A 12,500-nucleotide genomic window follows, 5' to 3' on the forward strand; every position below is an offset into this window, starting at 1 on the left:
CCGAGGAAGGGTGTAACATGTAATGCTCATGGGGGCGTTCTCTCTCTCTCTCTCTCTCTCTCTCTCTCTCTCTCTCTCTCTCTCTCTCTCTCTCTCTCTCTCTCTCTCTCTCTCTCTCTCTCTCTCTCTCTGGTAGTATAGTAAATACACGCTATCATGTTATATTTTGTGTGTGTGTGTGTGTGTGTGTGTGTGTGTGTGTGTGTGTGTGTGTGTGTGTGTGTGTGTGTGTGTGTGTGTGTGTGTGTGTGTGTGTGTGTGTGTGTGTGTGTGTGTGTGTGTGTGTGTGTGTGTGTGTGTGTGTGTGTGTGTGTGTGTGTTTATAGATCGCTGCAGTGCATATAACAACTCCACAAACAAACGAACAGGACAAACAACCACACGCCCACATACACACACACACACACACACACACACACACACACACACGCATACAGTCACAGCCAAGCCACTCCGTCCCATCTGTGACGCTATTGGCACTATTGACACACCCGACGACAGGTGGGGGAGAGGGAGAGACAAGGAGAGAGAGAGAGGGAGAGTGAGGGAGAAGGACAGGGAGGGAAGTGATAAAAAGGGACGGGGAGTGACAGCAAGAACGTGAGAAAAAAATCTAAAATATGAGGAAGAAAGGGAAGAAAGGCAGAGAAAGGCGGGTATTCAGAGGAGGGAGAGTGAGAACAGAGGGAAAAGAAAAGCAAGCGAGGGGAAAAAAGTAGGAGTTAAAGGAAATACAAGAAAAAGAATGCTGTAAGGAAGGAAATCCAAGAGAGAGAGAGAGAGAGAGAGAGAGAGAGAGAGAGAGAGAGAGAGAGAGAGAGAGAGAGAGAGAGAGAGAGAGAGAGAGAGAGAGAGAGAGAGAGAGAGAGAGAGAGAGAGAGAGAGAGAGAGAGTAATAATAAAGCCAGACTGATGGGGCCAAGGATTACTGCAAAAGGGAGGTAGAGAAAAAGTTGAGATTCAGGAAGAAAAAACATTATAACAAGGTGTGAAAATAAAAAAAAAAAAACACGAAAGAGAGACAGAGTGACAGAGGAGAGGGTTTGAGGGCGTCTCGTCGGAAAGAAAAGCACGCACCTCTTGAGGGAGAGAGAGAAGAAAGAAGGGAGAAAGAGAAAAGGAGACAAAGGAGGACAAAGGAGGCAGCAGAGAGCGTCAGATCGTGGAGGAGAATAGAAGAAAGGAAGAGATAAGATAGAGAGAAGGAGAACAGTAGCCAAGGAGGGAGGTCTGGAGAAGGGCACACGAGAGAAAGCAGAGGACATGAAGGATTATAAGAGGACATAATTAAGGATGACAGGAAGGTAAGCAGCTCCTATGATCAGTGTTATGATGGGGACGAGACAAGTAGACGGGAAGAGAAGGAAGACAAGAGGAGGCTTAGAGGATGAAGGGGACAGAGAACCAGGAACAGATAGATATAGAGAGGAATGAGAGAATAAGAGACAAGAGAAAGGCAAAAGGCAAAGGCAAGGACTGGAGACACGATAAACTTTGCTGTATTGTATAAGGGAAGGAGAAACAGACCCAGATAAGACAAACAGTAACAGAGGGGATGAGAGGACAAGAACACCCAGTCAAGCAACAAGACAAGCACTAGAGATGGACGGAGGACAACCATTGAGAGAAGACGGAGGGAGCCAGGCGTCACAGTATAGTGGGTTAACAGAACTGAGGAAATTGTGAGAGGCGGATGGTATTGGCCAGTAGAACAACAGGCAACAGGCTATTGGACATAAGAGCTATTTGTGGTGGAAGTGTATGGCAGGAAGTGGATGAGGAGTAGTAGGAGTAGGATAGACCCCACTTTGAGGTGTTTGTAATCAAGTTCCCTTAAGTGGTGGAAAGTGGATGGTAAGTGGTGGATGAAGAGAGGTATTCAACAGTCCTCTTATAGCTGTCTATGGTGGAAGGTAGATAGCAGGAGAAGGTGGATGAAGAGGGATATTTCAAAGTCCACTTATAGCTATTTGTAGTAAATGCCAGAAGGTGGATGAAAAGATATTCGAAAATCAACTTAAACATGTCCGTGGTGGAAGATGGAAGATGGATGAAAGGCAAGAGGAGGTGGATGAAGAGATGGGTATTCCAGGGCCCAAGGAGATATGTCTGTAGTGGAAGTTGGATGGAATGGAAGAGGGGCGGAGGAGGAGAAGCATTTCAAGGTCACGAGGCTGAGGCGAGGTCAAGCAGGCACTTTGTATGCTGGTGGCCATCTGTTAAGCAAATACCTTATGGCGAGTAGTGCAGGCTGTCTGGAGGCGAGTCAAGGCACCTCTGATCTATGCTCAACCCTCCCTTTATAATTCTGATGGGCTATTCTGCGTCTCTCTGGCTGTTTGTGCGCATCTCTCTCTCCCTCTCCCTCTCCCTCTCTCTCTCTCTCTCTCTCTCTCCTCTCTCTCTCTCTCTGATCATCTAGTGAGGTTAATTAGTGACGATAATGACATGACCGCCATCATCACCGCCATCACCACCGCCATCACCGCCAAGCAATAAACAGGTGATAATAGAGGTGAGGTCCTGCCTGTGGTGGTGTGTGCAATGCTGGTGTGATGGTGGGGGACAGAAAGGAAGAAAATGAAAACCGAAGGTGGTGTAACAAAGAAAGCAGTATTAATCGATTTACTTATACAAACAGATAAACCAGATAACCAACAAAGAGACAAACGCACACAAGCAAGCACACACGCACGCACACACACACAAGCATCTTTCTTTCTAACAGATCACCACTACCACCACTACCATCGCTACCACTACCAGCACCATCACAACTATCACCATCACCATCACCAGCATCACATATCCTCTTCCTCCTATTACTAGATCAACACCACCATCATCACCACCACCACCACCACCACCACCACCATCCTCCTTCAGCAGTGATAACAGACCTTGATTACAACTTAGAGGAGGCGTGCGTGTTTCCAGTGGCCGGTGATGGCTGCAGCATGAGAAGGAGGAAGAGGAGGAGGAGCAAGAATGAAAAGGAAGAGGAAGAGGGACGAAATAAACAAGTGAGAGGACAGAAAACAACACACAGGGGATGACGGCAGAGGAACTACTTAGCAGGAGGTGGGTGAATGAAAAGGTAGGAAGAAAGGAAACATGGGAAAGGAAATAGGGAATCCGAAGAAAAAAGGGAAACACTTACGAGGAGTGGCTAAAGAGTAGGCGAAGGAGGAGGAGGAGGTGAAGTAGGATGATGGAGAGCACGGAATGAGACACGGAGAAAGGTATGAAGATGGAGGAAGATGAAAGGTGTGAAAGTACAGGGTGGGTTCAAAGGGGTGATGGCGAAAGAATGCCGTGAAAAAAATAAAACCAAAGAAGGGAAAGGTGTGAAATTACAGCAATAAAAGGGAGGCAGAATATATAACGGTAACTAATAAAAACACGAGGTCGCGGGTCACGGGAGAGAGTCAGACAGGAATAATAGAGCGCAGGTGAGTGACAGGTGGAGTGACAGGTGGAGAGACAGAGGGAAGGACACAGGTGGTAGGCTTCAGGTGGTTTCCTTTTTTAATTACCTGCCACAAGTCACTGTACCGTGGTGATGTACATAGACAGTATTGAGTGATGTACAGAGAGACAGACGCACGTATAGACACACACACACACACACACACAAAAAAAAAAAAAAAGACAGACAGACAGACAGACAGAGGGTGGAAAGCAAGGCAGATGTAAGTGAATAATTGTCTGACACACACACACACACACACACACACTTTCATAACATCCATTTAAATTTTATATAGTTAATACCCTTGAACACTTTTACGTGTGTGTGTGTGTGTGTGTGTGTGTGTGTGTGTGTGTGTGTGAGTTGGTGCGTGTCTGTGTCCCGGGGTGGAAACGATTAACTACCGCTATCAATTAAGTTTTCCTGCCACCACATTTTATTTCCGCAATCTTTTACTTCATTCTCCCTCTTCCATTTTCTCTTCTTCCTCGTACCATATTTTCCCTGCCATTCCTTCCCCTTTATATCACCTTCCCACTCCCTCCTGTCTTCCTTCGCCTCGCCTTTCCTTGCTTTGCCTTTCCTTCCCTCCCTTAAAATCTTTCATTTCCTTCTTTACCTTTCCTTCGCCACCTTTCCTTTCACCTAAGCTCTCCACTCCTCACTTCCCTGCACTTCCCTCTCATCCACTGCCATCACCCACCTTTCACCCTTCACCTCCTCACCTCACTCACTCCCGCTACCCCCAAATTTAGCAGCTCAGCGCCGCCCAATCAAGCGATGAATTCCACGAACTATCAAAGGTGATCAAGGCATTTATATTTCATCCTAAATTTATACACATCACCACACGGAGATAATTATGTTGGGGGGAGGAAGGGCAGGACGCCCGCCAGCAGTTTTCCCCATCCCCTCCCCTCTCCCCGTCTCTGTCTGTTAGTCTTGCTATTAATAGTTTTAGTGGTGATAGTGGTGGTGGTGGTTAAGGTCGCTGTGGTGGTGGTGATGGTGATGATGGTGGTGGTAGTGGTGGTGGTGGTGGTAGTAGTAGTAGATGAAGTGGTGGTAATTTAAGTTGAAATTGTGTTAGGAGAATATTTCCAGACTACAAATAACGCACACAAAGGGTATTACTGCACATTACCGATAAAACACACTGTAAATATATGAGTAATGTTTGAGTGACTGGCATTAAAAACTGGGAGGAATTATAAACTGGTGAATATAATGCTATTTATGGTGTTGGTACCGTCACTCACATAATTATTTTTTTATAGATGTTGACGATTGTGTAATAATAATAATAATAATAATAATAATAATAATAATAATAATAATAATAATAATAATAATAATAATAATAACAGCACCAAATACTACTACTACTACTACTACAACTACAATAACAACAACAACAGTAATAATACATATCATACAATTGATAACACAACCCCTGCTGGATAATGGAACACAAGAAAAAATAATAAACGAACAGAAAAAAAGTATCACGAAAGGTTCACACACACACACACACACACACACACACACACACACACACACAGACTAATTAAGCTACAAGGATGAGTGGAGGTGAACTGAGGCACGGAAGCAAGGCAGGAAGAGGAAGAAGAGGAGGAGGAAGAAGGATGCGAAAACCAATAAAAACTAAATTCTTTTTTTTCTTATTTTTTCTCAATGAAGTGTTCGAGACAACAGCGTGACTGGACAGGAAGTGATGCAACAGTGACGGCGAGGAAGATATTGGAGAAAGTCAAAGAGAAGGAGGAGGAGGAGGAGGAGGAGGAGGAGGAGGAGGAGGAGGAGGAGGAGGAGGAGGAGGAGGAGGAGGAGGAGGAGGAGGAGGAGGAGGAGGAGGAGGAGGAGGAGGAGGAAGAAAACTGATGAGATTGACAGCCTTTGATATTTCGATTCATATCTCTCTCTCTCTCTCTCTCTCTCTCTCTCTCTCTCTCTCTCTCTCTCTCTCTCTCTATCTATCTCTCTCTCTCTCTCTCATGACCATTACCTACAAATCACGACACTAATGCTGAGGGCAATGTTACCACCAAGATTTTCTAACTAGAAGAAATATTTGTAAATTAACTTATTATTACTCAGACATTCTTCTGGACATGAAATAGAAGAAAAAATTAAATGTGACCGAGGACTGATGCTTTCTTACTTTTTAGTTCTTGTTATTAATTAGTAGTATGCTTGTAGTTCGTGTCTACAGTATTTCTTTTAATTGTTCTTGTTCTTATAATTTTTATTATTCTGATCATAATTATGGTGATGGTGGTGGTGGTGGTGATGACGGTGATGGTGGTAGTAGTAGTAGTAGTAGTAGTAGGAGGAGGAGGAGGAGGAGGAGGAGGAGGAGGAGGAGGAGGAGGAGGAGGAGTAGGAGGAGGAGGAGGAGGAGGAGGAGGAGGAGGAGGAGGAGGAGGAGGAGGAGCAGTAGCAGTAGCAGCAGTAGCAGCAGCCAGTAGTAGCAGTAAATAATAATCAAGCACCTGCAAGAGTCAGAGTGAGGGTGGCTACTCCTGCTCGTGACGTGAACAGAAAGGAGGAAGGAGAGGGACGTAACCAGAGGGAGAGAGGGAGTGAGGGAGGGAGGGATTGGGGGGGCGTAGGCCGGCGCGCCTCTCAAGTAGTACTTCAGGATTTTCTCGCTTCGACAGGTTCCGTGAAAAGAAGCGACTGACGTTTGTATTAGTGGGAGGAAGAGCAAAAATTTTTCCTGAATTTTACAAGACTCAGACGTGGGAGTAGCAGGGACGAGGGGGCGGCTGGAGGAAGGGACGGAGGGAAGGGAAGGAGAGATTCTGGAATGGAGAAAAGGGAGACGGCGGGAGTCTGGAAGGAATGAAGGAAGTACGTGAATGAGAAGGTCTGAAGGAAGGGTGGGAGGGGAAGGGCAGCTAGGGGAGGGAGGAAGGTAGGAGGATAGGGAAGGAATGAAAGAAAGAATGGAAGAGTACGAGGGAAGAAGGGTCCAGAACGGAAGAAAAGGATTGACGTGTGGAGGCAAGGCGAGGGAGGGACGGATGGAAAAAGTTTTAAAATGAAGAAGCGCCCAAAAGTTGCGTCAACCAATTCTTACAGCGGGGAAGCGAAATATTTCAGCGGGAATGGGAATCCTGCATATCCACATCTATCTTGGTCCACACACATGTATACACCAGCGTACGTACATAAGTGCATAAACATCCACACACATACACACACCCACACGGTACGTCGTGCATAAAAGATGGCGGGGGCAAGTAACATTTTTTTTCTCCTAATCACGGCATTTACGCATTGATCGCATGCCAGATATTCAATTTTCTTCTCCATTTAGAGGTAATGTCCTGGTGCTTTCATTACAATTCCCCGTAATGACGTTATCAAGAAAACGTTTTCGTGTGCCGCAACAACCTTACCTAATTTCCGTAATTCTGCCAATACCTGATCGGATCTGCCGGCATTAGATAACACCGAGAGGCAGGATTCACTCGCTCCCAACACCATCACCACCACCACCACCACCACCACCCCTCAGACACTCAACCGTCACGCCTCGCCCCCCGCTGCAGGCCGCCAGATTCCCGCCTCCACACACACACACACACACACACACACACACACACACACACACACCATCAGTCTTGTGTTAGCTCAGAAGCTTGTACCGGTTTTTGCATCAAGCTAAGGTTTTTAAGATTCTATTTTTCTTTTTTCCTCACTCACTAAAATCTGTTCGACAAAAGAGCGTCCCAGTGTCTCTCATATTTCTTTTAAAATATATTGGTATTAAGTTATTTTTGTTGGTTAATCAGTTTACAACATTAATTTCCTGCACTTGGAATGGAGTTAATTCCAACCGAAAGGAAAAATAAAAAAGATAAAATGAAACTTCCATCAAGCGTGAAATAAATGTACATAAGGTATTGCTATTTACGTTGCTCTCCCAGTTAATCAGTTTATGGCAGATCTATTTCCCTGCAATGGAATATATCTAAATGCAGCAAAAAATGAAAAAAAAAAAATCTATGATGCCGTGAATAAAACTCATAGATAAAACCTCGCTAATGAGCTCACACCCCATGGAATATGTGTAAAATTCGTTAACGACGCAACGACCACACGGCGATAAATCCGTCATCCATTTTGCACGGTAAAATTCCACTTATATCAAGCAAACAATACTACCCACCTACACACACACACAAACACACACACATACACACATACACACATACACACACACACATTCCAAGCGTGACTGCCAGACTACTTACCAATGTGTCAGGAATGTCACGTGTGTTGCTGCTTCTGACTGCCAAGAGTGTTTCGTTCTCCATCACTGGAAGAAAAATGAGGACGAGTTAAGGGACATGATTATTACGGGTGAAGATGAAAGAAAGGACTTCATTGGTGGAAGTAGAGATGAACGAGAAAAACGTTACCCATGATTATGCGATTAAACGAGTCTTTACCAACTATGAAGGTTGATCATAATTTCATTAGTATTTGACTGCGTCACGTAGGTAACAAATGAGATGTCCTGCGCAGCGCCACACATCAGTCTTTTGGTGTAGTTTTGAACCAACAAGGACAGGATTGTGAAGAATACCGAAACAGTGTAGAATTTTAACGTGCCGGTTTGGGAAGGATGGAATTTATTGCTCAAATGACGCAAATACTCGTGAAATTATGATCAACTTTCATACTTGGTGAGTACTCGTTAACCCTCATTATTTCGCCTCGCTCATTTGAATGCGCACTTGGCAACCAATGAGAACTTCAGAGTGGTTACTCAAAACTACTCCGTAAGAGGATATCAAAGTTGTAAGCCGGATACAGAGTAGGCAAGAACATTTTTATATCAGCATCCATGTCTGAAGGGGCAAAACACTTCAAAAGGGTGAGTAACATTTTATGACAGGACTGCTGGTAGTCTTTTTTTTTCCGGCTCCTACCCCCATACAATGTTGGGGACCTGGAGGGAAAGCGGAGTGTTTGGGTGGAAAAAGCTAAAACAGAGCCATATACCGCCTCTTACCACCAAAAATAAATGGGGTAAATTTATAGTTCAAGCCAATGTCCCCAATCTCTACCCACGGCCCCACGGCGTTATTTTTAATTTCCGACAAGTAGTGTAATCATTAGAAATGATGTGAATAGTGAGAAGAACAAAATGAGGTAGGTTATTACCACGTAGTGTGTAATGGCTTAAACTATAATAAAACCCTAACCTAACCTAACCTAACAACTGAAGTTCAGGCAACAATACACCCATTATGTTTACCTGTGGACTTAGAAAAAGTTGAGAGCGCTGTGCATTCCCAGGCCTATTGTGGCGTTATTATTAATTTCCGACAAGTAGTGTAATCATTAGAAATGATGTGAATAGTGAGAAGAACAAAATGAGGTACGTTATTACCACGTAGTGTGTAATGGTTTAAACTATAATAAAACCATAAATGGGAAGCTGCCCTACTGCTGCTGCGGCTCTATTTCATATTTACCGGTTTAGTTAGGTTTACTTAGGCTTAGGATAGGATGCTAGTAGCAAGAGAAAGATCAAGGACATGGCGGCCATCACAAGAACAGCAACAGTAGTACGAAGCTCCCTTATTTATTTTTTGTGGATAAGAGGCGGTAGTTGCAGGGGATAGGTCCCGAAAAAATAGAAAATAGAAGCCGCGCAACTTCTTAATATCTACCCTCCCCTCGACTGGATGTTTTTAGGTCACCTACCCTGAACGATACTTAGGTCTTGAAATGGTCATGTTTCTAGCGTTCAGATGTAAGGTTGGCCGGTTACTAGCAACACTAACATGATCAATCAATTTTCTTGACAACTGAATTATGGACAAATTTTTGTTTGGTCCTAGACTCCAGACGTTTTCAGGGCAGCGTAACAATGCTGACTGCCACCTGGCAGCGGGGCGCACGCTCATGTTCACTGGACAATCCTTATGGTCTAACATTATTTTCTCCTCTTATATTCATTCCCTACTTGATCCTCGTCATGTCTGGGCCGTTTACTGTCCCGAAAACAAGAAAAAGAGGAGGAAGAAACACGCCTTGGAGTGGCTTGGCTCCCTCGGCTACCGGCAACTTTTCAGTTAACGGGGTCCAAGAGCCAGTCGGTGGTTCGGTTGTTTTCAAGTTTAGGCCAGTTTAAGCTGCGTGATGCGTCACTTGGCTCGTGTATGCTGAAACAGAGACGTGCGGAAAACCGGTGCTTGATTCCAATGCTACTGTAGCAACAATACTGTTATACCCAAGCAAGGAGCTAATGGCATAGCAATAATGATCGCCTTGGCCAATCATCCCGTTACTAACGACTGGTTTGGTAAGTAGTCACGCATGATTTGGCCGCCACATACATACCCAAATGTCACCTGATAGCAAATCATGGATGATCGCTTTGGCATATCATCGCGTTATTAACAACTGCCTTGGGAAGTCACCACGCATGCTGTCAAAAACAGGAAAGTAAACTTACCAAAACTAGCCTGGTGCGGTAATCCCGGAAATGGTAGAAATCGTGTGCTACCCATGCACGGCCTGCCTTGGAACTGATGCGTGGCGCTGCGCAGAACGTCTTACGGGTTGCCAACTGCGCAATCAAATGAGAGAGTGAAATTACTAAAGGCGCGTTCTTGGTGGCCCAAAAACGCATAATTAGTTATGCTATGTACGGTGCATCTCCTGTGTATAAGCAGATTTACCTCGTGAGGCAAACCTAAGCAAACCTGTCCCCGCATTGGTTTGCCTACTGAAGCAAAACACTTATGCTGGAGGAAAGTGGGCGGAGTTTACACCCGACAGGCAAATCACTCGCGTCTGTCATAAACCCTAGAGAAAATGTGACCAAAAATGTGTAATGTAAAACCTTGAAATAGCATTTATAGGAAACGTATATCCTATGAGAATAACTATGATATCCCTCATGTTCCTGAATTAGAGTTTATAATATAATTGTCTGTCATAATGTAATGCAAAAACACCATGACTTACTAGAGATGTAAAAAAACGTATCAAATAAATGCATCTAGTAATGTATAATACCAAATAGACATGATTATCATTTTAAAATGAAGAGCAGTGATAACAACTCGAACGAACACGGTATCATCATTCCAGACGCCAGAGACAAGTAGAATTATTGGGATGTGAAGCAGCTTAAAGCGAACAGGCAAGCAGACGGCGGTGGATCAGCTGGTGACTGATGCTGATGATGATGGTGCTACTAGGCAAGTGTCTTCATCGGTGCCATGTACTGAACTAAAAAATGTACGTTTGACAGTAATGTCTTGGCTGTCCTTTGTGGGCGAAGCTTAGAAGCATAACTAGCCATGTGGTTTTGGTCCACCGAGAACACGCTTTAATATTGACATAAGTTTTTCTACAACTACTACCGCTACTGCTAATGATTCTACTGCTACAGTTACTACTACTACTACGTACAAATACTCCGGTCGGAGCTGAGAAGGGTGGCCAGTCTCTCCACATCCGCGCCCCTGTCCATCCAACAGTAGATGGGGTGCCGGGTGTCAGCCGCCTCTCGCGGTGGCGGCCTGGCAACCCGCCGCGGCGTGAAGCTGAATGGCGCAAACCCACGATCACCACACCGGGCTTCAGCCAAACCACAAGAAATAAACAAACCACCGCTACTACTCGCACTAACCACTATGATTACTTACAAAAGTAACATTAACAGCACACTTTCACATCCTCCTGCCACTGCCAGAGGGATCCAAAAATATCCTCATGATTATCTTAAAAGCAAGGCAGTCCATTCCTATCCACTTCCAAATGCTTTCCACTCAACCACTACCACCACCACCTCCACCTCCAGGCGTCACCTTTAAACACAAGTCTCGCCCCGTCACAGCAAACTTTCGCAAATCAAGACTTTATTTTTCTGCACGTGAAAGTAAGAATCACGGCCACTATTGTTCCCTGGCGTGGCAAACGACAGCTAGTAAAGAAACTGTTTATTTCCACGTTCTTAGAAGGACGAAGAAAAAACACTTCTCTCCTCCTTTTCCTCCTTTTCCTTCTGCTCCTTTTTTCTCCTCCTCCTCCTCCTCCTCCTCCTCCTCCTCCTCCTCCTCCACCTCAACACTTCTGTTATTCATTTTCTTTCTCTTTTTTTTCCCTCTACTTCCTTCGATTTCGTCTTCTTCCACTTTTTTTTTTTCCACCGTGGCTTCTTATAACTTTTTCCTCATTCGCTTTCTCCTTCCCTTTTCTTGTCGTCTGATTCTTATGATTTTTTCGTCTCCTCCTTCTCCTCCTCCCCTTCCAGGTCCCCCCTCCTCCCACTCTTCTTTGTCTTTCACACTTTTCTCATCCGTGTGTATGCAATCTCCTCCTCCTCCTCCTCCTCCTCCTCCTCCTATTCCTCCTGCTTCTTCTTCTCGTCTCTTGCACTCGATCGTAATAGCACAGTCTTTATGAAGAGGTGTGAGTGTGTGTGTGTGTGTGTGTGTGTGTGTGTGTGTGTGTGTGTGTGTGTGTGTGTGTGTGTGTGTGTGTGTGTGTGTGTGTGTGCGTGCGTGCGCACGCCATTAAGAACCTATGTCAGCAGCAACGCAAGCCTCTTTCAGAAGATTAAAAACAAAAGAAAATATAAATGAATAAATAAATGAAGGTTATTCGAACTTACGCACGAGAGAGAAAGAGAGAGAGAGAGAGAGAGAGAGAGAGAGAGAGAGAGAGAGAGAGAGAGAGAGAGAGAGAGAGAGAGAGAGAGAGAGCCTACCACACAAACACAGAAAAACTGAGGCACAGACAGACATACATACATACAGACAGACAGACATACAAACAGAGACAGAGACAGAGACACAGAGAGAATAATAAAGTTTACAGACAGGATCCAGGTTCCAGGAAGGCGCCACATCTGCCTGGAGTGAGAACAATGGTGGTCGTGTGGTGCTGGAAATTATGTATTGTGACGTCACGAGGTCCCAGTTGGACGCACAGAACAAACATGGAGAGAGAGAGAGAGAGAGAGAGAGAGAGA

At 44.8% G+C, this 12,500-nt stretch overlaps 1 protein-coding gene across 18 annotated transcripts in view; it reads right to left on the reverse strand.

Moving 5' to 3' along the window:
* LOC135101945 (nephrin-like) overlaps positions 1-12,500 on the reverse strand; it is a 529,348-nt gene that overhangs the window by 439,319 nt on the left and 77,529 nt on the right. For 15 of the 18 annotated variants that reach the window (XM_064006385.1, XM_064006371.1, XM_064006370.1 and 12 more), the window contains 2 exons: positions 9,972-10,085; positions 7,756-7,820 (listed from right to left, as the gene is read on the reverse strand). The gene's annotated coding sequence lies outside the window, so the exon portion shown is untranslated. Of the gene's footprint in view, positions 1-7,755; positions 7,821-9,971; positions 10,086-10,936; positions 11,087-12,500 lie in introns of those variants that run through there. The other 3 variants (XM_064006379.1, XM_064006380.1, XM_064006372.1) reach the window with 2 other exon arrangements.

Source organism: Scylla paramamosain, chromosome 7, assembly GCF_035594125.1.
Source record: "Scylla paramamosain isolate STU-SP2022 chromosome 7, ASM3559412v1, whole genome shotgun sequence".
Taxonomy (NCBI): domain Eukaryota; kingdom Metazoa; phylum Arthropoda; class Malacostraca; order Decapoda; family Portunidae; genus Scylla; species Scylla paramamosain.